The sequence below is a fragment of the Dromiciops gliroides genome, chromosome 2 (assembly GCF_019393635.1).
Source record: "Dromiciops gliroides isolate mDroGli1 chromosome 2, mDroGli1.pri, whole genome shotgun sequence".
NCBI classification, from domain to species: domain Eukaryota; kingdom Metazoa; phylum Chordata; class Mammalia; order Microbiotheria; family Microbiotheriidae; genus Dromiciops; species Dromiciops gliroides.
Genome location: NC_057862.1, coordinates 441,331,182 through 441,356,131, shown reverse-complemented (window position 1 = coordinate 441,356,131; position 24,950 = coordinate 441,331,182).

Here is a 24,950-nt window from a genome sequence, read left to right as displayed (position 1 = left end):
ATGAAGAGTTGGATGTGAGTGAAAATGACTGAACAACCACCTCCTGCTTTATGTTCATCTATCTTTCTGCAACACTATTGCAAGGCTTCCAGGGCATTGCTCTAAGTTCTGCTAAATGTCTGAACATTTCTTCTCAGACTTTTTGCCTACATCATCATCCTTCTGTCCCCTAAGCATGGATGCTGTCCAAGGTTCTATCATGGGCTGACCTAGGAAGTTCACTTAGTGTTATACCAAGTGTATATACTAAGTGTAATGCTTAATGTTAGTCCTGGTCAGCAAGACCTTAGTTCAAATCCAGACTCCAATATTTACTAATTGTGTGACCTTGAGCAAGTCACTTAACTGATCCTAGACTCAGTTTATTCCTATGTAAAATGAAGATAATTTCACCTACCTCCCAGTGTTTTGGTGAAGATCAAATGAGATAATATTAACAAAGTGTTCTGCAAGCCCTAAACATGTCTATCAATGTTTATTATTATTATTATAGCTGCTGCTGTTGTTATGGTTATTATGAACTCTTTCCCTTGGAAATCTCATCTGCTCCCATAAATTCAATATGATCACTTTGTAGATTATCCCCAAATCTACACATCCAGCCCATAACTTTCATTTTAACTCCAGGCCTACAATGCCAACTGTTTGCTAGACATTTTCCACTTGGATGTAAAATAAAATGTGAATTTCTTGAAGGCAAGAACAATTTCATTATTGTCTTCATATTCCCAAAGCCTAACAATGAATTATGAACAGTAGGCCCTTCAAGATTTGGTTTTGGGTTTTTCTTGGTATTTGATTGAGTCTCAAACTCAACATGTCCAAAATAGAACTCATTATCTGCCCTGAAGCAACCGCTCTTCCAAACTTCCCTATGAAGCACCCCGTAGGTACTTCCAACCTCTCAAAAACGGGCTTTGTTTCTATTCAACTAAGTGCCCTGTTCCACACATATGCCACCTCCCACCCCCCTATTTTCCCACTCTGAATCGCCACCTGAAAAAAACAAGCAGTTTTGCTATCAATTATATGACATCATATTGTGAGGGAGAAAAAAGAATAATTTACTAAAACTCAGTGTAAAATTAGAAAAACACATTAACAGTAATCATACCTCCAGGCTTGGCATTAGTAAGTGGGACATCAGCTCCCAATATCTAACCAAAGCAGTATGAAAATGGAGAGTTTTTAATCCCTACTGCCCATTTCCTCTTGTACTTAATCTAGATCTATACATCCTCGATAAATATTTGCTGAATAAATGAATGAAGAAAAGAATAAAGCATTGAACTCACTAGGCATTTTTGTTCATTTGGTTTTGTTTTATTTTGGTTTGTTATTTATCCAAAATAACAAATGTCTTCATTCCTCTCTAGACTGAAATCTTGACTCTCTTAGACTTCCACTATAATTTCTCCATGGGGGTGCCTCTATGTCTCCCCACCTTCTTTAGTTCCATTTTATGTGATGTATTTTCCCAGAAGGTAAGCTCTTTGAGGGTAGAAACTACCTTTCTCCCTGTATTTATATCCCAAACACCTCACATAGTACCTGTCACATAATATATGTACTTAATAAATGCTTATTGATGACTTGAAATCAGATTCCAGTTATTCCTTCCTGAATATATTTGTTCAAAGTATAAAGGCTCAACTACCCACTTCACTGCCAGATATCTGAAGATACAAATTAACAAGGTACATGTAAAGATTATTTAAACAAATTTATCAAAATAAAATCTCCCTGCTTTTGTCTTAATGTCATGGTCAACAATAAATGAGAATTCTCTACAGTAGATCCTTAGAGTCACATAAATAATATTACACAAGGCATTAGAAGGTTCCAGGACTGTTTCGAATTCCCCTTAATCACCCTAAGCATTATCAATGTTTCCCTCTGTAGAATGGGAATAATATCATACCAAATGTACAGGGTTATTTTACTATAAAATAGGTTAATGTATGTGAAGACACTTTCTAAAGGATAGATCCTATACAAATTTAAGGTATTGTTATTATTGGTTAGTCATGTAGAAGGCTGAAGTTAGACAAAAGATCCAATCAATTGTAACTATCAAGTTAGTCATTAGCCAGACAATCAATCTTATTCATTGAATGTTCCAGCCTTTTTCCCTGGGAAGAATCTGCCTCAATGGTTTAAGCAAAATGTAACTTCAGAAGGGGGTGAGATAATAGAGTAAAGTTATAATGATCCAGTGATTTTTCTTTCCTTTTAAAAAAATATTTCATTAATACTTTTGAAAATATTTGTCACTTGGCAGCTAGGGGGCGCAGTGGATAAAGCACTGGCCCTGGATTCAGGAGGACCTGAGTTCAAATCCACCTCAGACACTTGACACATACTAGATGTATGACCCTGAGCACGTCACTTAACCCTCATTGCCAAAAAAAAATTTGTCACTATGCAATACCTTTCCTCCAAAGAAACTTCTCTTATGACAAAGTACATTTATTTCTTTTTTCTTTTCTTTCTTTCTTTTTTCTTTCTTCTTCTTCTTCTTCTTCTTCTTTTTTTTTTTTTTGCAAGGCAACGGGGGTTAAGTAACTTGCCCAGGGTCACACAGCTAGTAAGTGTCAATTGTCTGAGGCCGGATTTGAACTCAGGTTGTCTTGAATCCAGGGCCAGTGCTTTATCCACTGTGCTACCTACCTGTCCCAAAGTATATTTATTTCACAACAAACCAGCACATTAGCTTTGTATGATGATGTATTTGTCTACCTAACCACCTATAGTTTACCACCTCTCTTCTGAGAGATGGGAGAGCCACTTCATCACCGATTATCTGAAACCAAGATTGGTCACTGATCAGAATTCTGATGTCCTTTAGATCTGGGTTGTTTTTTTTTATTATTCCAATCATTTTAACAATTAATTTTAAATAATTTTAATTGTATAAAATGGTTATTTGTCTATTAATTTAGTTAAACTATAATAAGGAAGCTGTGACATGATCTGGGGCCAGAGGATCTGGGTTTGAAATCCAGCTCCACTATTTACTCTCTGTATAACCCTGACCAAGTAATTTAATCTCTTTAGGCCTAAATCAGGTACCACCTTCTCCACAAGCCACTCCCTGTTTCCTCCAGCTGAAAGTGACCTGTCCTTTCACACATTTTCAATAGCAATTTATCTGAATCACTTCTTTGTCTGTCTCACATCCAACTTTGAGGAATTCCACCTTAATTATATCCTTTATCAATCCCCTATAGCCTGCTAAATTGTAAAATCTTTGATAGCAAGGATGTTGCCACTTTTTTCATTTTCTTCTAGTGTTCCTTGTGCCAATAAAATTCCTTTGCACACAGGAGGTCCTTAATAAATGTTTGCTGAACTGAATTTGGAAAAAGATATGCTCTTTTAGGCTGATAAGCTGCAGAGTGTTGGGGTGATGAGAATAAAGGTATTTGTAAATTGCTGGTATATCCATGGGAAACAAGAATTATATAAATGCCAAGTGATGGCAAATCTTCACCAGTTGGATTATTAGGAACCTTTAATTTTTGTTTTTGTTTTTGTTTTTGGTGAGGCAATTGGGGTTAAGTGACTTGCCCAGGGTCACACAGCCAGTGTTAAGTATCTGAGGCCAAATTTGAACTCAGGTCCTCCTGACTCCAGGGTCAGTGCTCTATCCACTGTGCCACCTAGCTGCCCTGAACCTTTACTTTTATGTCATTTGTGTTTGTGTCCTTTCCTCCCATTAACAATCAACAAATTTCACAAAGATAATGTCTTATATAAATTTGGAGTCTTCTCTGCCTAGCACAATGCTCTGTATACAATAGGCACTTCAAAGATGTTTCTTGAATGAATATAATTAATTAACTTTACATTTTCTTTCTATATGCTTCATGATGGTCTACAGGTGACTACTTTAGTATCTCTGACCTCTCTACCATTCTTTCATTACACCATCCCAGAGAAGCATTCATTCAGCTAAGAAGACTTGATAGGCAATCTTCATGCACCTACTCCCCCTTGAGGTTGTTGTTGTTGCTGCTGCTGCTGCTGATTCTCCTTTGGAAGGGCAGCTGCAGATGGAGCAGGGCAAGGATTAGGATGATCCTGTCTGTGACTGAGTCAGTATCATTTATTTTTTTTTCTTCCTTCCTTCCTTCCTTCCTTCCTCCCTTCCTTCCTTCCTTCCTTCCTTCCTTCCTTCCTTCCTTCCTTCCTTCCTTCCTTCCTTCCTTCCTTCCTTCCTTCCTTCCTTCCTTCCTTTCTTTCTTTCTTTCTTTCTTTTTTTTTTTGCGGGGCTATGGGGGTTAAGTAACTTGCTCAGGGTCACACAGCTAGTAAGTGTCAAGTGTCTGAGGAGTCTCATTTCTTTTCACAGCACATTTCATGGCTACATCTTGGGATGGATCATAGAGATGGGAAATCCCTAACCTTTCATTATCTTCTTCCATTATCTTTGGAAAATGAATTTCACAACAAGCAATGGCATGGAGACAAGATGTTACCTGTAGGCTCCCTTGGTAGGTTCCCCAATCTTCATTCCTACCTTATGTGGTCCCTTGTATTTCATATAAACCACCTTATGCCATCCCTATCACCAAAGATTGCTACTCTAGGAAACGTTTTTGGTAGATAACATCAAAAGGACTAAAAGCCACAGCACCAAGTTATTAAAGCAGTTTACTCCCTAGCCACCCTTAAAGACTCCTTTCCCTCTCCCATCTAGAGTGAGTTGAAACCCATTTCTCTACCATGGCTCGTGGCAAAGTACCTCTACATCCCAGAGGTAAAGTCAGAACTTTCATAGTTAAAAAGGAATGTTTAGGACAATTTCTTCTGGACCAATTAGTTATTCATAGACTAAAGGTAGAGAGATGGATCAGATGATCTTTCAAAGTTAATTCAAATTCCATAATTTAGTGAACAGTTGTATTATACTTATTTGAATCTATATCATATACTAATATAACCTAATGTACTGAAATTCCTTGAGGGCAGGTATTGCTTTGCTTTTCATCTGTCCTCAGTGCCAAGCATGATATTTTGTAATAAACATTTTTATCTATAGTTTGGGGTTCCAATTTTTATCCCTCTTTCCCTCCCTTCCCTCCCCCCTCCCTGACGGAGCAAACAATCAGATATGCGTTAGACATGTATGATTATGTAAAACACAAGCATGGCATTTTGGACCTAGTAAATGCTTGATAAATATTGAAAGACAGGAAGGAAAGAAGGAAGGGAAGGGAAGGGAAGGGAAGGGAAGGGAGGAAGGGAGGGAGGAAGAGAGGAAAGGAAGCAAGAGGAGGAAAGAAGAAAAAGAAGGGAGGGAAGAAAGGAAAAAGAAGGAAGGAATAAAGAAAGGAAGGAAGAAAAACAAAAGGAGGGAGGGAGGGACAGAAGAAGAAAGAAAGAAAGAAAGAAAGAAAGAAAGAAAGAAAGAAAGAAAGAAAGAAAGAAAGAAAGAAAGAAAGAAAGGAAGGAAGGAAGGAAGGAAGGAAGGAAGGAAGGAAGGAAGGAAGGAAGGAAGGAAGGAAGGAAGGAAGGAAGGAAGGAAGGAAGGAAGAAAAAGACAGAAAGAAAGAAAAATTAGAACTAAACACTCAGTTCAGAGCTCAAGGTGATATACTGCTAAGAACACCAGATTTGTAGTCAGAGGACCTGAATTCCAAATCTTATTCTACTACCTACCACCTGGATGACTTTGGGCTTGTCACTTAACCTCTCAGTTCACTTTCCTTGTCTGTAAAACGAGGGAGTGGCACTTCTGTTCTATTGATATTCCTACCTTAAGAAACCTTCACCCTGGATCGCTCCCACCATCTGCCTCCTCTGCTCTAACTTAGGTTGTTGTTAAGCCATTTTTCTAGTTGTGTCTGACTCTTTGGGGGTTTGCCATTTCCTTCTCCAGCTCATTTTGCTGATGAGGAAACTGAGGCAAAGTGACTTGAGGGGGAGGGTCACCCAGCCAGTAAGTGTTTGATTCCAGCTCTGGTGCTCTATCCACTTCATCACCTAGCTGTCCTCTGACTTAGGTAGGTGCTGCTGAACAGAGATGAAAAAAAAATATGAAGCAACAAAGCCAACTGGGTCTATTACAAATTTATGTTATTTAATTTCAAATGGGCCCTCACCAAAGGACATTTCTATTCCTCAATTTCTAATTGAATTTCGATCCCACTATTTACCTAGGTTATTCTAAACTTCTTCTGTTCCTGAGACCCCCCCCCCCACCTTCCTTAACTGATAACAAAGCCTCATACTTTAGTGACAAAATATAGAATAGGGGGCAGCTATGTGGTGCAGTGGATAAAGCACTGGCCCTGGATTCAGGAGGACCTGAGTTCAAATCCAGCCTCAAACACTTGACACTTACTAGCTGTGTGACCCCGAGCAAGTCACTTAGCCCTAATTACTATGCCTCCCCCCCAAAAAATATAGAATAAATAAAATTTATTAATTTTACATTTTCTGGTTTTTTGCTCTGTGTCACCACTTCACACAGGGGCTGGGCAGTGTACTAAAAATTAGGAAAATACAAGCAAGCAAATCAATTTCTGCCTTCAAGGAGTTAACATTCTAATAAAGGAAAGCAACACACATGGTGGGTATGGTTGTTAGGGAGAAGTGTTTTTTAGTGGTGATTTTGATGTCTGTTTTTGCAGCTAGAGAAGGAAAGCAAATGGGACACACAGATGGAACATTACTCATGTGGTGGCAGTACATGAAATGGCCCAGGGTCCCGGGACAAGAGCTTTGGTATATCAGATTCAAGGTAGAAGCTGGAGCACAAGCCAGGAGAGTGGGTGTGGGACTGGATGAATGTTTACCAGTCAGAGGCTGAGGGTATCAAGATAGGAGCTTGGAGGAGTCAGAATTGGAGGCTAAAGCATAGGTCTTCTGATTCTAAATTCAATGTTCTTACAAGTACACTCCAGCTACCTTTCATCACCATCCTCAACATTTTTGTAAACCTATTATGTTTAAGACCCATACTAGAAGGCTACAGGTTAATTTCAACAACTTTTATTACATATCTTTACTCTATGAAGAGCCTCTATGAGAGGATAGAAGGTATATAAAGAAAGTTCCCTATTTAATTTGATCAAACTACAGTGTATTGAACTTATATTTGGGGCTTTAGATTTGATCTTCCTATGAAGGATACAGACATGAATTGACAGCTCATAGAGAATGGATCTTGGTTCTGGGAATTGAATTGGTTAATTCAGACTTATTGGGAGACAGACTATTATTAGAGGAATCACCCCCCCTCTGTGCTGGTCTACAACCAAAGACTTGGAACTTTTCCCCTTTTCCTTCAGATGTCAAAGGATAAACCAGAGCCCTGGAGAACTGAATGGTGGAAGGAATTTGTGGCTGGGAGCCTTGGAATAGCTGCCTACAGGTAGAGACTCACATCCATTCATGCCCTAGAGAAGAGGAACCACAAGCCAGACAGTGAGATTTCTTGAATCCTAGCCTCTTGGAAGAAGGAGGGGATATTTCAGGACAGCACCAGCCTTGGTTTGGCCTCACCAAGAATTCTCATTTGGGAAGTTTGGTGTACCAACCTTCTATTTCCTTCCTTCCTTCCTTTCTCTTTTTTTTTTTTGCAGGGCAATGGGGTTAAATGACTTGCCCAGGGTCACACAGCTAGTACCTGTCAAGTGTCTGAGGTCATATTTGAACTCAGGTCCTCCTGAATCCAGGACTGCACCACCTAGTTTCCCCCAAGTACCAGCCTTCTAGAGAGAGAGAAGGGGAGTTACAGGGTGGTGCCAGCTTCTGAGAGAATATCATCCATGTGGCTCCTGAAGTTGGAAGAACAATGGGAGAATCCAAGCCACAGTGAAGCCTAGATTTGCTCCAGGTTTTTTTTTGCTTGCCTTCCCTGACACTGTTTATAGTATTCAGTCTGCATGTCACTATAACCCCCGGATTTTTTTCAATAGGAACTATTTCTTCTGCAAAATCTCCAGCACAGTGCTCAACACATGGTAACTGCCCAATCAATTCATTACTAACCCTGTGCTTTCACAAGTGATTTTTTAATCCTAGAGCACAGCTCTAAATTCAAAGTCTCCTATAGCAACCCTAAGAATAAAGGAAAATTTTTCAGTCATCTTCACTTTCTCTACTCACTTTTAGTCTGGCCATAGCTCAGATCCAGAGAAGGTGAAAGGAAGCAGGTGATATGAGAAGAAAAAAAAAAGAACACACACAAAAGAAACTTGGGGGAAGGAAGGGAGAGCAGAAAAACAAAACAATTGACAGTACCCACAGGATCCTGGTGACTCACCAGGTGACATAGTGCAATGTTCTGGGCTCTGGTCCTTCCCCTCCACTGCTATAATTGCATCAGTTGTTGCAAAAATAGTCTAGCAAATAATTAAGGGAAATGTAGCATACACAGGTCCTGAAGAGGCCTGAATCCAGGAGTGTCAGGTGGGCAGGTAGCAGCAGGTACTGAGCTGCTCCTGCCTGTGAAGTTCAAGAAGTAGGCAGTTCTACTGAAGAGACAAATGCAAACACTTCCCATGCACTAAATGAAAAAAGTGAAAGTTAAAAGTGCTGGAAGATACTTCTTCAGGATGCCCAAAACTCTCCTCCCTATTTAAATAAGGATTATGAGGTATCTAGGTAGTGCCCTGGATAAAGCACCAGACCTTTGAACTGTGTTCAAATCCAGGCTTAGACACTGTGCACCTGGCCAAGTCACTTGGGCTCTATATGCTTTCATTTCCTCAAATGTAAATGGGGATAATAATAGCACCTACCTCACAGAGTTGTTGCAAATGAGATCATATTTATAAAGCATTTAATGGTTATTCCCTTCCCTTTTGAGTTAAAAGGTCAAGGAGAATGAAAAAGAGGAAAGAGCCCTGGAGCGAGGGTCAGAGGATCTGGGTTTAAAATCCAGCTCCACTCTTTCTGTATAACTCTAACCAAGTCACTTAATCTCTTTATGTTTCAAATTCCTCCTCTTAAAAAGAAGAAATTGGACTAAATGTCCTTCTGGTATTAAACACAGCACGTTAAATCCTTCTTCCTCATAAAAGCTATTGAAATACTAGAATATAGTAATGTCCTCCCCTGTCCCCTAGCCTTCTATTCTTCAAATTAAATATTCCTAGTTCCTTCAACTGATCCCCATGCATCATGGATTCAAGTCCCTTCACTATCCTAGTTGTGTTTTCCTGGACACTCTGCACATTATTAATGTTCTTGCTAAACCATGATGTGCAGAACAGAGAATACCTTAGATAAGTCTTGCTGAGAGCAGAGTATACTTGGGACATCACTTTTATATTCCTGGAAGCAATGCCCCACCTACACAGCCTGAAATTTCATTAGCTTATTTATATGCCACATCCCCCAGCAATTGATATTCCTGAAGTGTAAGTTTGATCTTCTTACTCCTTCCACCATTCAATCAACTCCAGTCATTCCCTATTGCTCCTGGAATTAAATACAAGGCCCTCTGTTTGGAATTTAAAGCCCTACCTCTCTAGTCTTTCTATACTTTATTCATCCCATGAATTCTTTGATACAGCAACACTGGTCTCCTTTCTCTTCTTCATGGAAGACTCTCCATCTCTTGACTTTGGGCATTTTCACTGTCTACCCCCTAGAACTCTCTCCCTCCTCACCTCTACCTCCTGGTTTCTCTGACTTCCTTTAAATTCCATCTAAAATCCCACTTTCTTTAAGAAGACTTTCCTAATTCCCCTTAATGCTAATGCCTTCGTTCTGAGATTATCTCCAATTTATTCTTTCTATATCATTTATACATACTTATTATAGACCAAGATATGCAACTAACTCATTCTTGGCCATGGGTAAGTCATTTACTCTTTCTAGGACTCAGTTTCTCCATTTATAAAATGAGAATAACATCAACCTCAGGGGTGCTGAGAGGAGGAAAATGAGATAACAAATAAGAAAAATGGTAAGTGCTTTACAAATTCAAGATATTTCCATTATTATTAGGAAGTTTATGCATAGTAGATTATTATTTTTTTTGTGAGGCAATGGGGGTTAAGTGACTTGCCCAGGGTCACACAGCTAGTAAGTGTTAAGTGTCTGAGGCCGGATTTGAACTCAGGTACTCCTGACTCCAGGGACGGTGCTCTATCCACTGCGCCATCTAGCTGCCCCCTCATAGTAGATTATTACCTGAATGATTCAGGCATCTACATCTGAATCTTTGGTCTCTTATCAATCATTGAGTATTTACTGGAAGCAAGAAAGAACAAACAGTATCAGTTAAGTTAGTGGAAAAAGTATGAAACATGAAAGCCTGATTTTTCTTACAAACAGACTCAAACCTACACAAGTAAATGAATGTGGTTCCCTTCCAAGTTGCCCTTGGAGATAATATATGCATTTTAACAAGGATGGTCTGCTCAAAAATTTTTTCTTTTCCTCTTACTCCATCTTCAAAGCCAGGCATTAGGGGTGGGCAATGTGCATAGCCACCTATGACGTGACCTGTTGGAGAACAGAGGTGGGAGGAGGGAGTACAACCAGGTGTACTTTTAAATACAACTTTGTGTAAGTACAAAGTTTATATTGCAAGACAATTCTGCTTTCCATAGCAGGTAGATACTTATTTTGTCATTAGGTAAGTCATGTGTATCAAAAATGAAAGCACCAAGATTTTGGTGGACAATAACATACAGGGGGCGCAATTCTCAAATATGAATACAACTTTTACTTGCCTAGGGCAGATAGATCTTTTGCCTAAAGGTCACATTTTTTAGAATCTCCTCAATCCTCTCAAATCTTCTCATTATTTTAATTTATTTGATTCAGTCATTTTTGAATAATCATATAAATATTGTCAAAGGCATGGAAGTGAAAATGACCAGATCCTGTGTGCCGAACAGGGTGCGGATTGCTTTGAAGGGACCATGATGAAGGTTCAGTGGAGTGTGTTTTCACAATCAAGAACACAAGCAAGTGAAGGTGTAGGCCAAGAAGGCAACAATCCTGATAGTCTTTTTTGGGGGGAGGGGGGGGTGAGGCAATTGGGGTTAAGTGATTTGCCCGGGGTCACACAGCTAGTAAGTGTCAAGTGTCTGAGGCCAGATTTGAACTCAGGTCCTCCTGAATCCAGGGCTGGTGCTCTATCCACTGCACCACCTAGTTCTCCCCCCCACCTCATAGTCTTAAAAAGACCTTCAGCCTCCCTTCTGGTCTGATGCTGCCTATGGGCATTCTCCAAACTCTATCTCCTCTCTCATAGCTATCATATTGCTACCTAGAAAACTTCTCCATGAGGCCAAATTCTACCGATCTGTAACTCTTTCAAAGAGACCACCATTTAAGGAAGAACCCCAGTAATCCTCCAGCTCACTCATGCCTGAACTCTCTCTATAGACTCTTCCTTATTCTTATCTGAACACATTGCCCCCTAACAGGTACCCTTCCTTTCCCTAGCCCCATCTCTAGTTCTCTTTATATGTTGTCTTTCCCCATTAGACTATAAGCTCCTTGAGGGTAGGTATGTTCTTATTTGCTTATTTTTGTATCCCCAATGTTTAGCACTGTACCTTGCAATAGAAAACCTTTAATAAAAGTTCTATTGGGGCAGCTAGGTAGCACAGTGGATAGAGCACCGGCCCTGGAGTCAGGAGTACCTGAGTTCAAATCCGGCCTCAGACACTTAATACTTACTAGCTGTGTGACCCTGGGCAAGTCACTTAACCCGAATTTCCTCACTAAAAAAAAAAGTTCTATCCATTTATCTATCAATCTATATGTCTGTCTATGTTGAAATATAGTTATCAAAAATTTGTTTCAAAAACAAGTTCAACTATGTCCAAAGGGCTATAAAACTGTGCATACACTTTGATCCAGCAATACCATTACTAGGTTTATATCCCAAAGACATGCAGAGAGAGAGAGAGAGAGAGAGAGAGAGAGAGAGAGAGAGAGAGAGAGAGAGAGCTATTTGTACAAAAATATTTATAGCAGCTCTTTTTTTGTGGTGGATAAGAATTGGAAATCAAAGAAATGCCCATCACTTGAGGAATGGCTAAACAGGCTGTGGTATAGGATTGTGATAGAATATTATTATATTATAAGAAATGACAAACACAACAATTTCAGAAAGGCCTGGAAAGACTTATATGAACTGATGTATAGTGAAGTGAATAGAACCAGAACATTGTCCACAGAAACAGCAATATTGTTTAATGAAGAATTGTGGTGGATAAAGCACCGGCCCTGGAGTCAGGAGTACCTGAGTTCAAATCTGACCTCAGACACTTAACACTTACTAGCTGTGTGACCCTGGGCAAGTCACTTAAGCCCAATTGCCTCACTAAAAACAAAACAGAACAAAACAAAACAAAGAATTGTGAATGACTTTGACTATTCTCAAAAATACAATGATCTAAGACAATCCCAAAGGACTATTGATGAAGCATACTATATACCTCCAGAAAAAGAACTGATATTGAATGAACACAGAATGAAGCATGCTATTTATCACTTTCTTTAATTTTTTTCACTAATAAGATAGTGTTTTACATAATTGCACACGTGTAACCTATATCTGATTTCTTACTGCCCCAGGGAGAAGAAAGAGGGGAAGGAGACAGGGAGGGAAGGAAGGTTAGAATTTGGAAGTCAAACCTTTAAATAAAAATGTTTAATGAAATAAAAAACGAGGGGCAGCTAGGTGGCGCAGTGGTAGAGCACCGGCCCTGGAGTCAGGAGTACCTGAGTTCAAATCCAGCCTCTGACACTTACTAGCTGTGTGACCCTGAACAAGTCACTTAACCCCAATTGTCTCACCAAAAAACAAAACAAAAAAACAACAACAGCAAAAAGCAAGTTCACAGAGTCCAAGTTATGAACCCCTGTTCTAGGGCATGTTTGAATAGCAATGATGCTGTATTCACTCTTCTAGAGCAAAGCTGACTATATTTCTCCCTCGGGGGTCTAAAGGTACCCTTGAGGGGTTGGGGTGTCTCTTCTCTAATACCATCAGCCTGTACCCCATTCTGGTGTACGTTAACAATCAGTGATTAGTGTCTCATATTATTTAACTAATCAACTAATTCAAACAATTTACTAGTTACTGACTAATTAAATAATTTAGCTAATTAACATCAATTAGGGTTTACAAAGAGATATTTACTTTAAGAAGGTATAACAAGAAAACAAGTTATATTTTGCCTCCAAATTTGGGGATTCACTCCCTTTTTGCCACCTCATACCATGAAGAGAATGTGCTCAAACTTCAAGCAGTTTCTACATAGAATTCTTCCCCAGAGGTTCAAATGCCATATGTGTGATGGATGGATGAGTCTGTCTGCATCTCTGTGACTGCTAGACTGGGCTAAGCAGGTTGCTGGTGACTTTGCTCCTCACACACTGGCTCCTGATAAATCTGGACATGGACTCCCGGCTCCTCTACTTTTAATGGCAGCTCCCTTAAGCTTTTGAAGCTCACAATGTAATAGCCATCTTCAATCACCTTTACCTTAAAAGCAGGGGGAAATAGATGCAACAGACTGAAGCAACAATAGGACTCTGCTCACAGGTGTGATCCCAGTGGGGAGATAAAGGCTTGAGGTTCCCTCCTTCATGACAACTTAATATTTGCTTCATCATTTAAACACAGCCAGACAATTCAAAAAAGGACCATATCTCTTTGACAGGCTAGTGCCTTCTCTATTCATCTCAGTTCTGGTTACATAGTCATTCAACAATCTGCCTCTTCATCACATAAAACTAGTTACAGAAGGTCTGTATTGGGAATTGGGAAGCAGAGCATCTCTACTGTACAGCATTGTGCCCTTCCAGAAGCAGGATATCAAGCCTCTCCCTTGTGAGGATTGCATGCCGTGCCTACACACCAGCCTCTCCTTCCTCACCCCCAGCCCTTATATCTATTAGAATGTGAGCTTCTCCATTAGAATGTGAAGGTCTCCTAGAGCAGAGACGGTCTGACTTTTTTTCCTCTATCCCTGGCACTTAGTGCTTTGCAGACAGTAAGTGTTTAATAAATGGTTTTTTAAATTCATTCATTTATCTATGCTACTGGCCAATGGTTCCAAAATTCTTACATTTTGGTACCTTATTACAATAATCAGCTCTAGTCTCCATGGTACTAGGCACTTCCTGGAACACTACTGCACTCAGAGGTCCCAGAAACAGCAGCTGAGACAGGGCACTTCAGGCATAGTGATGAGTTCACTATGTAAAGGTTATTCCAAAGAGCTCCAGGAAAAAGGCAACAGCCCAGACTTTATTATTATTTCCTCTAGAAACAGCCAGTACGAACCTCAGGGGAAAGGCTGACATTTGCTTGATAGTAACTCTCCATTTCCTGGCAACTCCTCCTGTCTTTGCCAACCCCAAAGGATTGCTCACTGGCACTGAGGGCGCTTCTATTTCCCTATCCTTTCCCTTTCCCTCTGCATGGGAAGCCATCCCTATAGTAATATGACATGAATGTAATATCTGAGAAAAGGTAAGCTCATGACATCATCACTCCTTCCTTCAAAAGGCAGGGGAGTATAGTGGAAATCACACTGGCCCAGAGGAGTCTGAAGACATGGGTCCTAACTCCAGCTGCATTGCTTACTAGTGGTGTGATTAGCCTCTTTGATCCTATTTCCCCAGCTCTAAAATGAGGAAGGGAGCTGGTGATCTCTAAGGTCCTTCTCAGCTATGACATTATGTGGCTACATATGACTATCTTTCATTTATGTGGCATTTACTATATATGAATATGCCTTATACATATTTTGTATAACTAGTTTTAAGAACTGCAGACTCTCAGTATGGAAAGGAACATCAGAGGGCATCCAGCCCAACCTACATCTAAAGAGAAATCCTCTTTAAGGATTTAAGGAAGTCTAACTTCCACTTAAAAATCTCTACGGAAGGGGAACTAACTACTTCCCGAGACAATTCATTTCACTTTTATACACTTTTCTCACAGAGATCTCAAATGTGCCTGACTGAAACTTTCAGCCATTCTTCCTGGTTCTGCCAGGAGCCAAGCAGGGCAAATCTAATTCCTCTTTCACATATTGCTGTTGTTGCTCAGTCGTTCCAGTCACATCTGACTCTCTGTGACCCCATTTGGGGTTTTCTTGGCAAAGATACTGGAGTGGTTTGCCATTTCCTTCTCCAGCTCATTTTATAGATGAGGAAACTCAGGCAAACAGGGTTAAGTGACTTGCCCAGGCACCTAGTAAGTGCCTGAGGCCAGATTTGAACTCAGTTCTTCCTAGTTCCCAGAACTGTGCCACCTAGCTGCCTTCTGAATATTTGAAGACTGTTATGCCATTTCCCCTACCCCATATTTCTCTTTCCCAACCTAGACATTTCTCCATCTCCAGTTCCTTTGCCAGGTACTTCTACAGTATGGTTACAAGTCCCCCACTATTCTAACCTTCACGTTCCAGCATATCAATGTCCTCCCTAAAGTGTGTTCCCCAGAAGTAAATGCAATATTCCAGGTGGGAGCTATCCAGAACAGCACCAAACACCACCGTCTTCCTTCTGAAAATCAGTGCCACCCAAAATCACATTAGCTTTCTTGGTTGCCATTTCATGACTCTGGCTGACTTTTTAGCTTCATGAAGAGGAAGCAGAATACCAGGAGATGGAGTTGTTTAGCCCAGAGAAAGTAACATTGGAGTGGAAATGACAGGACAAGAATTTCTTGCCTCAAGTCTAAGTGGAGTTTTTGAAAGAGGAATGTGTATGCATTGTTGCACACAGTTGCAGAATACTAAGCCAAAGGAAGTGGGCTGGTCACTTCAACCTCTGGGCCTCATTTCCATATATATAAAATGAGGAGATGAAGAGATGATTTCTAAGGTTCCTATAAGATGTAACATTTGATGGCTCTGTGACTTTTTCATGCTCAAGCCAATGAGATGACAGTGAAAGCTAATTCCTTTTCTTTAAAAAACTGAGTTTAGTGCTGTGCTCCTACGGAAGGGGATGCGAAGCTCAGAGATCTAATTTTTGTCGTGGAGGAATTTCTGTAGGGAAATGATACACATCCAAAGCAGTTAAAATGATAACTTCTCCTTCCAGAAGAATGGTGGAAAGTGCCTCATTCCAGTTATTTGATGCTCAGGTACTTGGGTGCTCCCATTTTATTCCAGAATCATAGTGATGGATTGGAAACTCGGAGATCATTATGTTTCACCAAGAGTCCCCTCTACAACCACCTCAACAGATGCTCGTACAAACTCCACTTTAAAAAGTTCTGGTAATGAGAAACTCACTACCTCTTCGAAGCAGCTCATTAAACTTTGGGAAAAACTGTGCTCCTATTCTAGGGATGCAAAGATAGTAGACACAGTCACTGCACCAGACGAATAATGATAGGGAACTAACTACCTTCCAAGGCAGTGATTTCACTTTGGAAAGAACTAGTTATTAACATTTTTTTTTCTTTCATGGAAGTGAAATCTGCCCTTCTATAACTTCAATTTCTTCTGCTTTTATCCATTCACCCACCCATCCACCACCCCTGCCCCAGCAGCAGAACAAGACTAATGTCATTTCCACAAAGCCATCTTTGAGATGTTTGAGGACAACTATCATGACCACCTCTTCAAGCTAAATATCTCTGGTTCCTGTAATCATACACTGCACAGCATAGTAGCTGGTCTCTCACCATTCTGATTATTCTCTGGATTTTTTCCCGGTTTTTCAATCATACAAATATGGTACATAATGTGACCACTGAATATCCTGTGAAAGAATGTTTCTTGTTGCTTTTGGACATACAGTAAAACATACCCACCAATTCCATACTTAACTTCTCCAAGTAGTACCTACAAGTCATCTTTCCATTTGGCTTCAATATCTTTATTTCTTTGGGTTTCATTTATACCAGTGGTTATTAATCCTTTTTTTGTCTGTCATGGATCCCTTTGACAGTTTGATGAAGCTGATATACTCTTTCTTAAAACAATATTTTTGGGGCAGCTAGGTGGCACAGTGGATAGAGCACCAGTACTGGATTCAGGAGGACCTGAGTTCAAATCTGGGCCTCAGACACTTGACATTACTAGCTGTGTGACCCCGGGCAAGTCACTTAACCCCAATTGCCTCACCAAAAAAACCCAAACGAACCAAAGAAACAATATTTTAAAATACATAATATAAAATATGTGAAGTTGCAAAAGAAACTAATTGTACTGAAATATAGTTATCATGTAAAATTTCTTTTTTCTTCTTTTTTTTCTTTTTCTTCCCTCCCCCACCCTAGAGATGTATATGCATATATACATATATATATATATAAAATCATTCTAGATATACTTCTATTTCTTATTTCTTATTTTGGTTATAGATAGCTTCTTCCTTCATATATCCTTTGTAGTCAGTTTGTGTATTTATAATAGTCAAAATGATTTCTTTGCTCAATGTTGTTCTTAAAACAATACTGTTGTTACTATATACAGTGTTTTCTGGATTCTGGTCATTTCACCCTGCATTATTTCATGTAAGTCTTTTCAAGCTTATCTTTTTTTTTTTTTGGTGAGGCAATTGGGGTTAAGTGACTTGCCCAGGGTCACACAGCTAGTAAGTGTTAAGTGTCTGAGGCCAGATTTGAACTCAGGTACTCCTGACTCCAGGGCCAGTGCTCTATCCACTGTGCCACCTAGCTGCCCCCCAAGCTTATCATTTTAATAGCATAGTAGTATTCCATCATAGCCATACACCACAACTTGTTCAGTCATTCCCCAATTGATGGGCATTCCTACAATTTCTAGTTCTTTACCATCACAAAGAAAGCTGCTACAAATATTTTAGAACATATAAGTTCTTTTCCTTTTTCCTTAATCATCTTGGGAAATAGACCTAGTAGTGGTATTGCTGGGTCAAAGTGTATACAGCCAGTTTAATAACTCTGTGCATAATTCCAGATTGCTCTCCAGAATGGTTGGATCAGTTCACAATTCCAACAACAACAAATTAGTGTCCCAATTTTTCCACATCCCTTTCAACATTTATTGCTTTCTCCTTCAATCATTTTAGCCAATCTGAAAGGTAGAAACAAATAAAATAAGTAAAAATTTTAAAAAGAAGAAAAGAAATAAAGTTATTGATTTTTGTTTGTTCTTCTTCTTTTTTTTTTTGGTGAGGCAATTGGAGTTGTGACTTGCCCAGGGTCACACAGCTAGTAAGTGTCAAGTGTTTGAGGTCTTATTTGAACTCAGGTCCTCCTCAATCCAGGGCCAGTGTTTATCCACTGTGCCACCTAGCTGTTCCAACAACCACTTATTTATTTATGTATTTATTTTTGGTGAGGCAATTGGAGTTGTGACTTGCCCAGGGTCAGACAGCCAATAAGTGTTAAGTACCTGGGGCTGGATTTGAACTCAGGTCCTCCTGACTCCAGGTCATCTTAATGACCCGGGCACAGTCTACATTAAGGAGCCGGTGCTCTATCCACTGTGCCACCTAGCTGCCCAAGTTATTGATTTAAAAAAAAATTTCATAGGACTTTAAAGGTTAAGAACTCCTGAAAAGCAAGAATTTAATAATTAATATGATTCAACTATTCTAGCAATCTGCTCTGCTCATTTGTCTTCAGATAAGGACTTCACATTTAAAGTACCAACAGTCATGTTAAAGTTTATTAACAATCTAAAAACTATGTGACTCTTAGAACCCTCTTACCCCTTTCTAACTAGTCTGACACTATAACTGCAAAAGTCGAAGGCTCAGGAGAACAAAATGACATATTAGAAGTTGTTTTTCAACACGACATCTCCCAATTATACAGCAAGATCCTTAAGGATTTGTTGGAAGTTAGAACAACAGTAATGCCTCTGTTCAATGACCTAATAATAAACATCAGGAAAGGCATAAGGTAGAAAGATTATGCTCATCAGAGGTATTTGTCACTAGGATGGAGGAAACCCCGGGCACAGTCTACATTAAGGAGAGATTGTTTTGTATGAATCATGATGTTCTCTGGATGCTCCTGTTTCTGCTTGATCTATTGGTTTGACCTCTTTGGGCTCTAAGATTTCGCAGCACCTTCTGGAAGAGATCTGTAATGACTCAAAGGATTTGGCCCATCCATATGAGAAAGATCACATGGATAAAGAATGCTGACAGTCCAGATGTCAATACTCATAGAGCTTGACTAAAAGTGTTTATGCCTGGGGGAGACTACATATGAACAGTGAGCTTGGACCCATAGTTGAAAAGGAGGAGTAGAACAGACTGGATTGCTTTAAGGAAATGATAAAGCACTTTTACTGACCCTTAGCCTCTCATAATAGCAAAAGTCCATCTTTCCACTATAAACATTATACTGGTGTTGCTATATGTCAGCGAGACCAGAAACACCACTATTTCTGAAGTTCTACAGGCAGCTAGGCAACACAGTGGCTAGAACATCATGCCTTGAGTCAAGATGATCTGCATTCAAATTTGGCTTCAGACACTTACTGTCTGTGTGGCCCTGGGCAAATCACTTAACTTCTGTTTGTCTTAGATTCCTCAACTGTAAAATGGGATAATAATAGTACTTACCTCCCAGAACTGTTGTGAGCATCAAATAAAGATGATATTTGTAAAGCATTTAGCACAGTGCCTGGCATAAGGAGGTAATAGATACTGATTCTATTTCTACAGGGGAGCATCATCCAGAGAGATCAATGAAAAGGAATATGGTGGGTGTGTAAGCAGGCTGTAGTACATATAACCAATGGATAATCGTGGAGTGAAAGGTAAAAGGATGCCATCAAGGAATTATATGACAGAAAGAGAAGCTGATCTGGTCACATAGCAAGAGCAAGGGGTGACAGGTGAATGGTCAGAGTCTCTACTGGTATCCTGTTGTCAGGAGAAGTGGAGAAATGCTTCCATCACGTGGGACAGCTGCTCTGTGCCTAATTGTCAGGAGGTCATGACTGAGAGTCTTATGGGACAGATAGATAAGCAGGCATAGATGGGTAGTAAATGGTATCCTTGAAGGGAACTCCCAAATCTATATTACAGAGCCATTTTGGTATCATAGAATACATTTTGGAATGTTGTCAGGAATCAAGCAAGCTCACTAGCTGATAATTTACCAGTTTCACTCTCTTCCCCTTTTGAAAGTCAAAACAACAGCCCTTCTCAAGTCCTGCAGTAACTTCTCTTTCTCCCTGATCTTTTAATGACCACTGATAGTGGCTTCATTCACTGGCTCCAATGATATGGGAAATTATTCTCCAACTATTGTCAACACACCTGCTTAGGATTCCAAGAACCAAGAGCCGTCACAAATGCTGCTGGGAATGTCAAGGACCTCAGGAATCATTCTTAGAGCTAAAAGGTAGCACCATCATGCCATGTGGCACATCCATGACACAAATTGTGGAATTCTAACCATGCCAAATAGGGCAGTGAAGTGGCTTAATGGATAGAGCACTAAGCCAGGAGTCAGAAAAACCTGAGTTCAAACCTGAGTTACTTAGCTATGTGACCCTGGGCAAGTCACTAAACCTCTGTTTTCCTTAATTCACTGGAGAAGGAAATGGGAACCACTGTAGTATCTTTGTCAAGAAAACTCCATGGGTCAGGAGGAGTTGGACAAAACTGAATGACTGAAGAATAAATCCATGCTTAAAGGAATTCTGATGGAAATTGATCAGAGAAGAATGGAAAAAGCTCTGAATATAACTCCTTAACCAAGGCAATCACAGTCATTGCCCTAAATTACTTAGAGTGAAAGATAAAGTGATAAGATATAAAATGAGGGAAATGTAATTACTCCAGAATCCAGCTGAGAACAAAATAGATTATACATAAAATGCTCATTACATGTTTATCACATTTGCTTTCATAATATACTGTTTATTAAAATAAATTTAAGTGCAAATTATCATTATGAAGAAGTCTTTCACAAGACTCCAATCTTGCATTCTGAAAGTAGCTGATATTCTGGGAGGAAAAACTATAGGGAGAGGGAAGCAGTGTGATATAGTAGAAAGAACACTGCCCTGGAGATGAGAGACCTGGATTCAAATTACATTGCCAATTCTTACTCTAACAGGTTACTGATGCCCTTACAGCCTGGAAGACCAGGTAAGGTAAGGTTTCACCACTCTCCCACAGGATTGTCGGGTGCCCTGAAGAGATATGGGAGAATGACATCCAATCCCCACCGATGTTCCCCCATTGTTGGGAATAGTGTGTCCTGGACCCTAGTTCAATTTAACCACCTATAGTCAGAAACATCTACCACAGAAAATAAAATCACACATATACAAATTTAGTCCCCCCAACATATGGGAGGCTTAATCCCCCCTTCCTTCTTTGACTCCTAGAGAAGAAAAGGGATGAGGTTTACAGTTTAGTCCAGTCTATTGTGGTAAAATAATGGAATTGGCAGATGCCCAGGGGTCCAACTGATTGACTTAGTGGTGTTGAATTGGGTGTGAATGAAGAACTACTAAGTACCCACTTAAAGGTGATAGATTTTAGCCACACCTTCCTGACCTATTAACCACATAGTTTTAAATTAGCCACCCTGAGGAGAGTGTGTTCTCAGAGGCTATGGACTTCAACATCAACAGGAGACTGCTCTCAGCCAATCACTTGAAGAACCTCCCATTTCCAGGGAGGAGGACAGGAAGTAGGAAGCTGAGGCTGGCAGACAGGATCTCTCTTCTTTTGGTTGAGACATTGGCTTTGTGGCAGGACTTCACATGGGCTGTTAGGAAGGCTAGATTTCCATGCTATAAGAATCTGTTTCTCCAATCTTTCTCTGTCTTCACTATCATATCTTTAATAAACCCTTAAAAGCCTAAACCCTTGCTGAATTATCAGTGATTTTAGCCAGTTTCCCCCCCAAAACTGGAGGGGGAGGGGACAGATTAGAACCCACGAGATGTTTAAACAACACACTATAAAGCACAGTCCCAGTTCCAAGTCGAAAACCCTCTTCAGGCTTGAGTCCCAGGCACCCTGCTTTCTTAGGGCTTCTATCCTGGGCTCACTAGCTGCACCATCTCTCCTGCAATCCTGGCTCCAAGGTTGCCCTTGCTCGAATGTCTGGGTCCCATGAGAATCACATCTGCACCTAAAATCGAGGGAGGACAAACCACACAGAGGCAGAAACAAACACTCCACAGCCCATTTCTTGGAGCTGGATGAAAGAGAGGGACCAGGCATAGTCTTTTCCCTTTCACCAGTTTCAGTTCATGGTATCATGCTGTGAGTGAGCTGTGAGCTTCACCCCTCGGATATAGATAAAGGGTGGCTGAAAAGACCAAGGAAGACAGAGAGCTGGGGGTGGGGGAGGGGGAAATTAATGGCTCAATCTCATCAGGTTTAAAGTTGCAGTCAGCCAATAGGGGGTGAAGAGACCTGCAAGTTACTCAGTCTGGACATGCTCCAAAGACTCCTCAAGGGTACCCCCATTTTAGGTGAACTGGATATGTCTAGGTTATATTATTATGTAAACACCATTGGGGTCATAGTATTTTAAGGCTGGACGAGATCTTAGATTACTTAGTTCGACATTTTACATTAAACATTTTCAACCTTTAATTCAATTATTTTACAGGTAAGTAAACAGGTTCAGAGGGGAAATCATAGGATTGGAACAGCCTAGGAATTCCAGCACCTGGGGCAAATTTGGTAGGAGAAGAAGGGGAACAGATTCCTAGGTCACTACTGAGAAGGGCGATATGCACAGACATCCCCTCTGATCTTGGTTATTCCATATGATGGGAGTCCTCATGCCCAGTGGTGTAGACAGTCTACACTTGTTGGTTGTAGCCACACAAGTAATGTAATGAGGAAAAGTAGGCTCTATGAGAGAGCTGTTAAAATCTGGAGATCCTTAGGGGACAAAGAGATGTCCTAGCCTAGTGGCAGTGCAGAGCAGTGGAATTATCTCTGAATTTTGAGTCAGAAAAGCCAGGTTAAAATCATGGCTCTGACACTTGCCACCTGTGTGACTTCAGCCAGGTCATTTAGCTTCTCTTGACCCTCAGTTTCCTCAGCTGTAAAATGAGACAGTCGGGACTAAATGATCTCTAATGTTCCTTCCAACTTCAAATCTGTGGTCTTGGGGACCAGGCAAGGAAATAGAGACAAAATACTACCTTAAAAAGGAAGTGGGGGCAGCTAGGTGGCACAGTAGATAGAGTACTGGCCCTGGAGTCAGGAGTACCTGAGTTCAAATCCGGCTTCAGACACTTAACACTTACTATCTGTGTGACCCTGGGCAAGTCACTTAACCCCAATTGCCTCACTAAAAAAAAAAAAAAGGAAGTGGATTCTGCCGCGCTCGTGCCCTACCCCCACCCCCACCCCCGGCCCAGTTGTTGGTGTCCAGGGACAAAGTTCCAAAAGCCCCATGTTAGTTATGGCTCTGTGTAGGACTATAGATTAGGAGCTGGGGAAGGATTTTGAAGTTATCTAGTCTAAACTCCTCCTTTTTCAGATGAGAAAACTAAGGGGGAAAGAAATTATTTGCCCAAAGTTACATAGATGGATGGCAGAACTGGATTTCAAATTTAAATATTCTGACTTCAAATCTGGCCCTCTTTCCCTTTCATCATGGTATCCCTGCCCTGAAGTAGTACTCAAGGCTACACAGACAAGAAATTTCACCTTTCTTAGCCTTAGTTTCCTCATTGGTAAAACAGGGGAAATTAAATTTATTCTACTAACCTCAGAAGTTGTGGGGAGGAAAATGCTTTATATGGCAGAGCAAGATGTAAATATGAGTTATTTTTAAAATGGCCAATACATACACAAAAATCAGATCACTGATTTAGATGTGATTTTTTCTTCTATCAAATTTGTCCTTTATGGGGCTCAAGGTCATGGTCACCATGAAAGACCTTTTTGCTGTCTCTAGTCTTCTCTACTTTAACCTCCCCCTTCTCTAGCCACCTGGCTGGTTCCCCACCTGCCAATTCTCTACAAAGATTCCCCGAGCCTACTGCCAAATAGACACCCCAGAAAACGTGTTCAGTCCCTCTTATTAATATTATATTTTGGCAAAAGTTATTTGTCAAGACATCTACCATTAATTACAGTAGCAGAAACAGCCCGAGCAAGCAATTACAATGATAAGTAGGTAATTATAGGCCTAATTACCCCCTGGTCCTCATTTGGTCATCCCAATGGGCTATATAGTGAATATAGTTTGCAACAAAAAGAGAAATGTCCCCAAGTCAGTCACATAACCAGGCAATCATGAGAGCACCAGCATGAGTCATAAGCGCATTAAAACTTGTTTGGCTTCCTGAGCACCTGTTGCATGCTGCATGCTAATTACTATTCTTGTTTCCAAAAGATTAGAGTAGCCAAGCCCCATGACACCCACTTAAGAGATGGACACAAAGAGCCACAGAGAAGTTTGTGATACACTCAGTGACTTCTGTCCCAACTTTTAAAGTATCATATAATCAGAATGTATTTTTGTCTTAGTGATCTGTACAATGTGGAAAGCACCCTAGATTTGAGGCCAAAGGACTTAGGTTCAAATTCAATTTTGTCAGGGGCAGCTAGGTGGCGCAGTGGGATAGAGCACCGTCCCTGGAGTCAGGAGTACCTGAGTTCAAATCCGGCCTCAGACACTTAACACTTACTAGCTGTGTGACCCTGGGCAAGTCACTTAACCCCAATTGCCTCATTTAAAAAACAAAACAATCAAATTCAATTTTGTCACTGTCTCTGTGAACTTGGGCAAGTCTCCACTTTCCCTGTTACTGTAAAGGGCAACACTATCTTCCCAGTCACTCAGGTTCACAATGTAGGAGTCATCTTCCACTCCTCACTTACCTCCTACCCCCCATATCCAATCTGTTGCCATGATCTGTTGATTTTACCTTTGCAATATCCCTCAAATGTACCCCATTCTCTCCTCTGACGACTGCCTCCACTAAAGCATTAGGCCTTCTTTATCTCACACTTGGGTCTATTGCTATAGCCTGCTGGTGGATCTATCCACCTCAACTCTG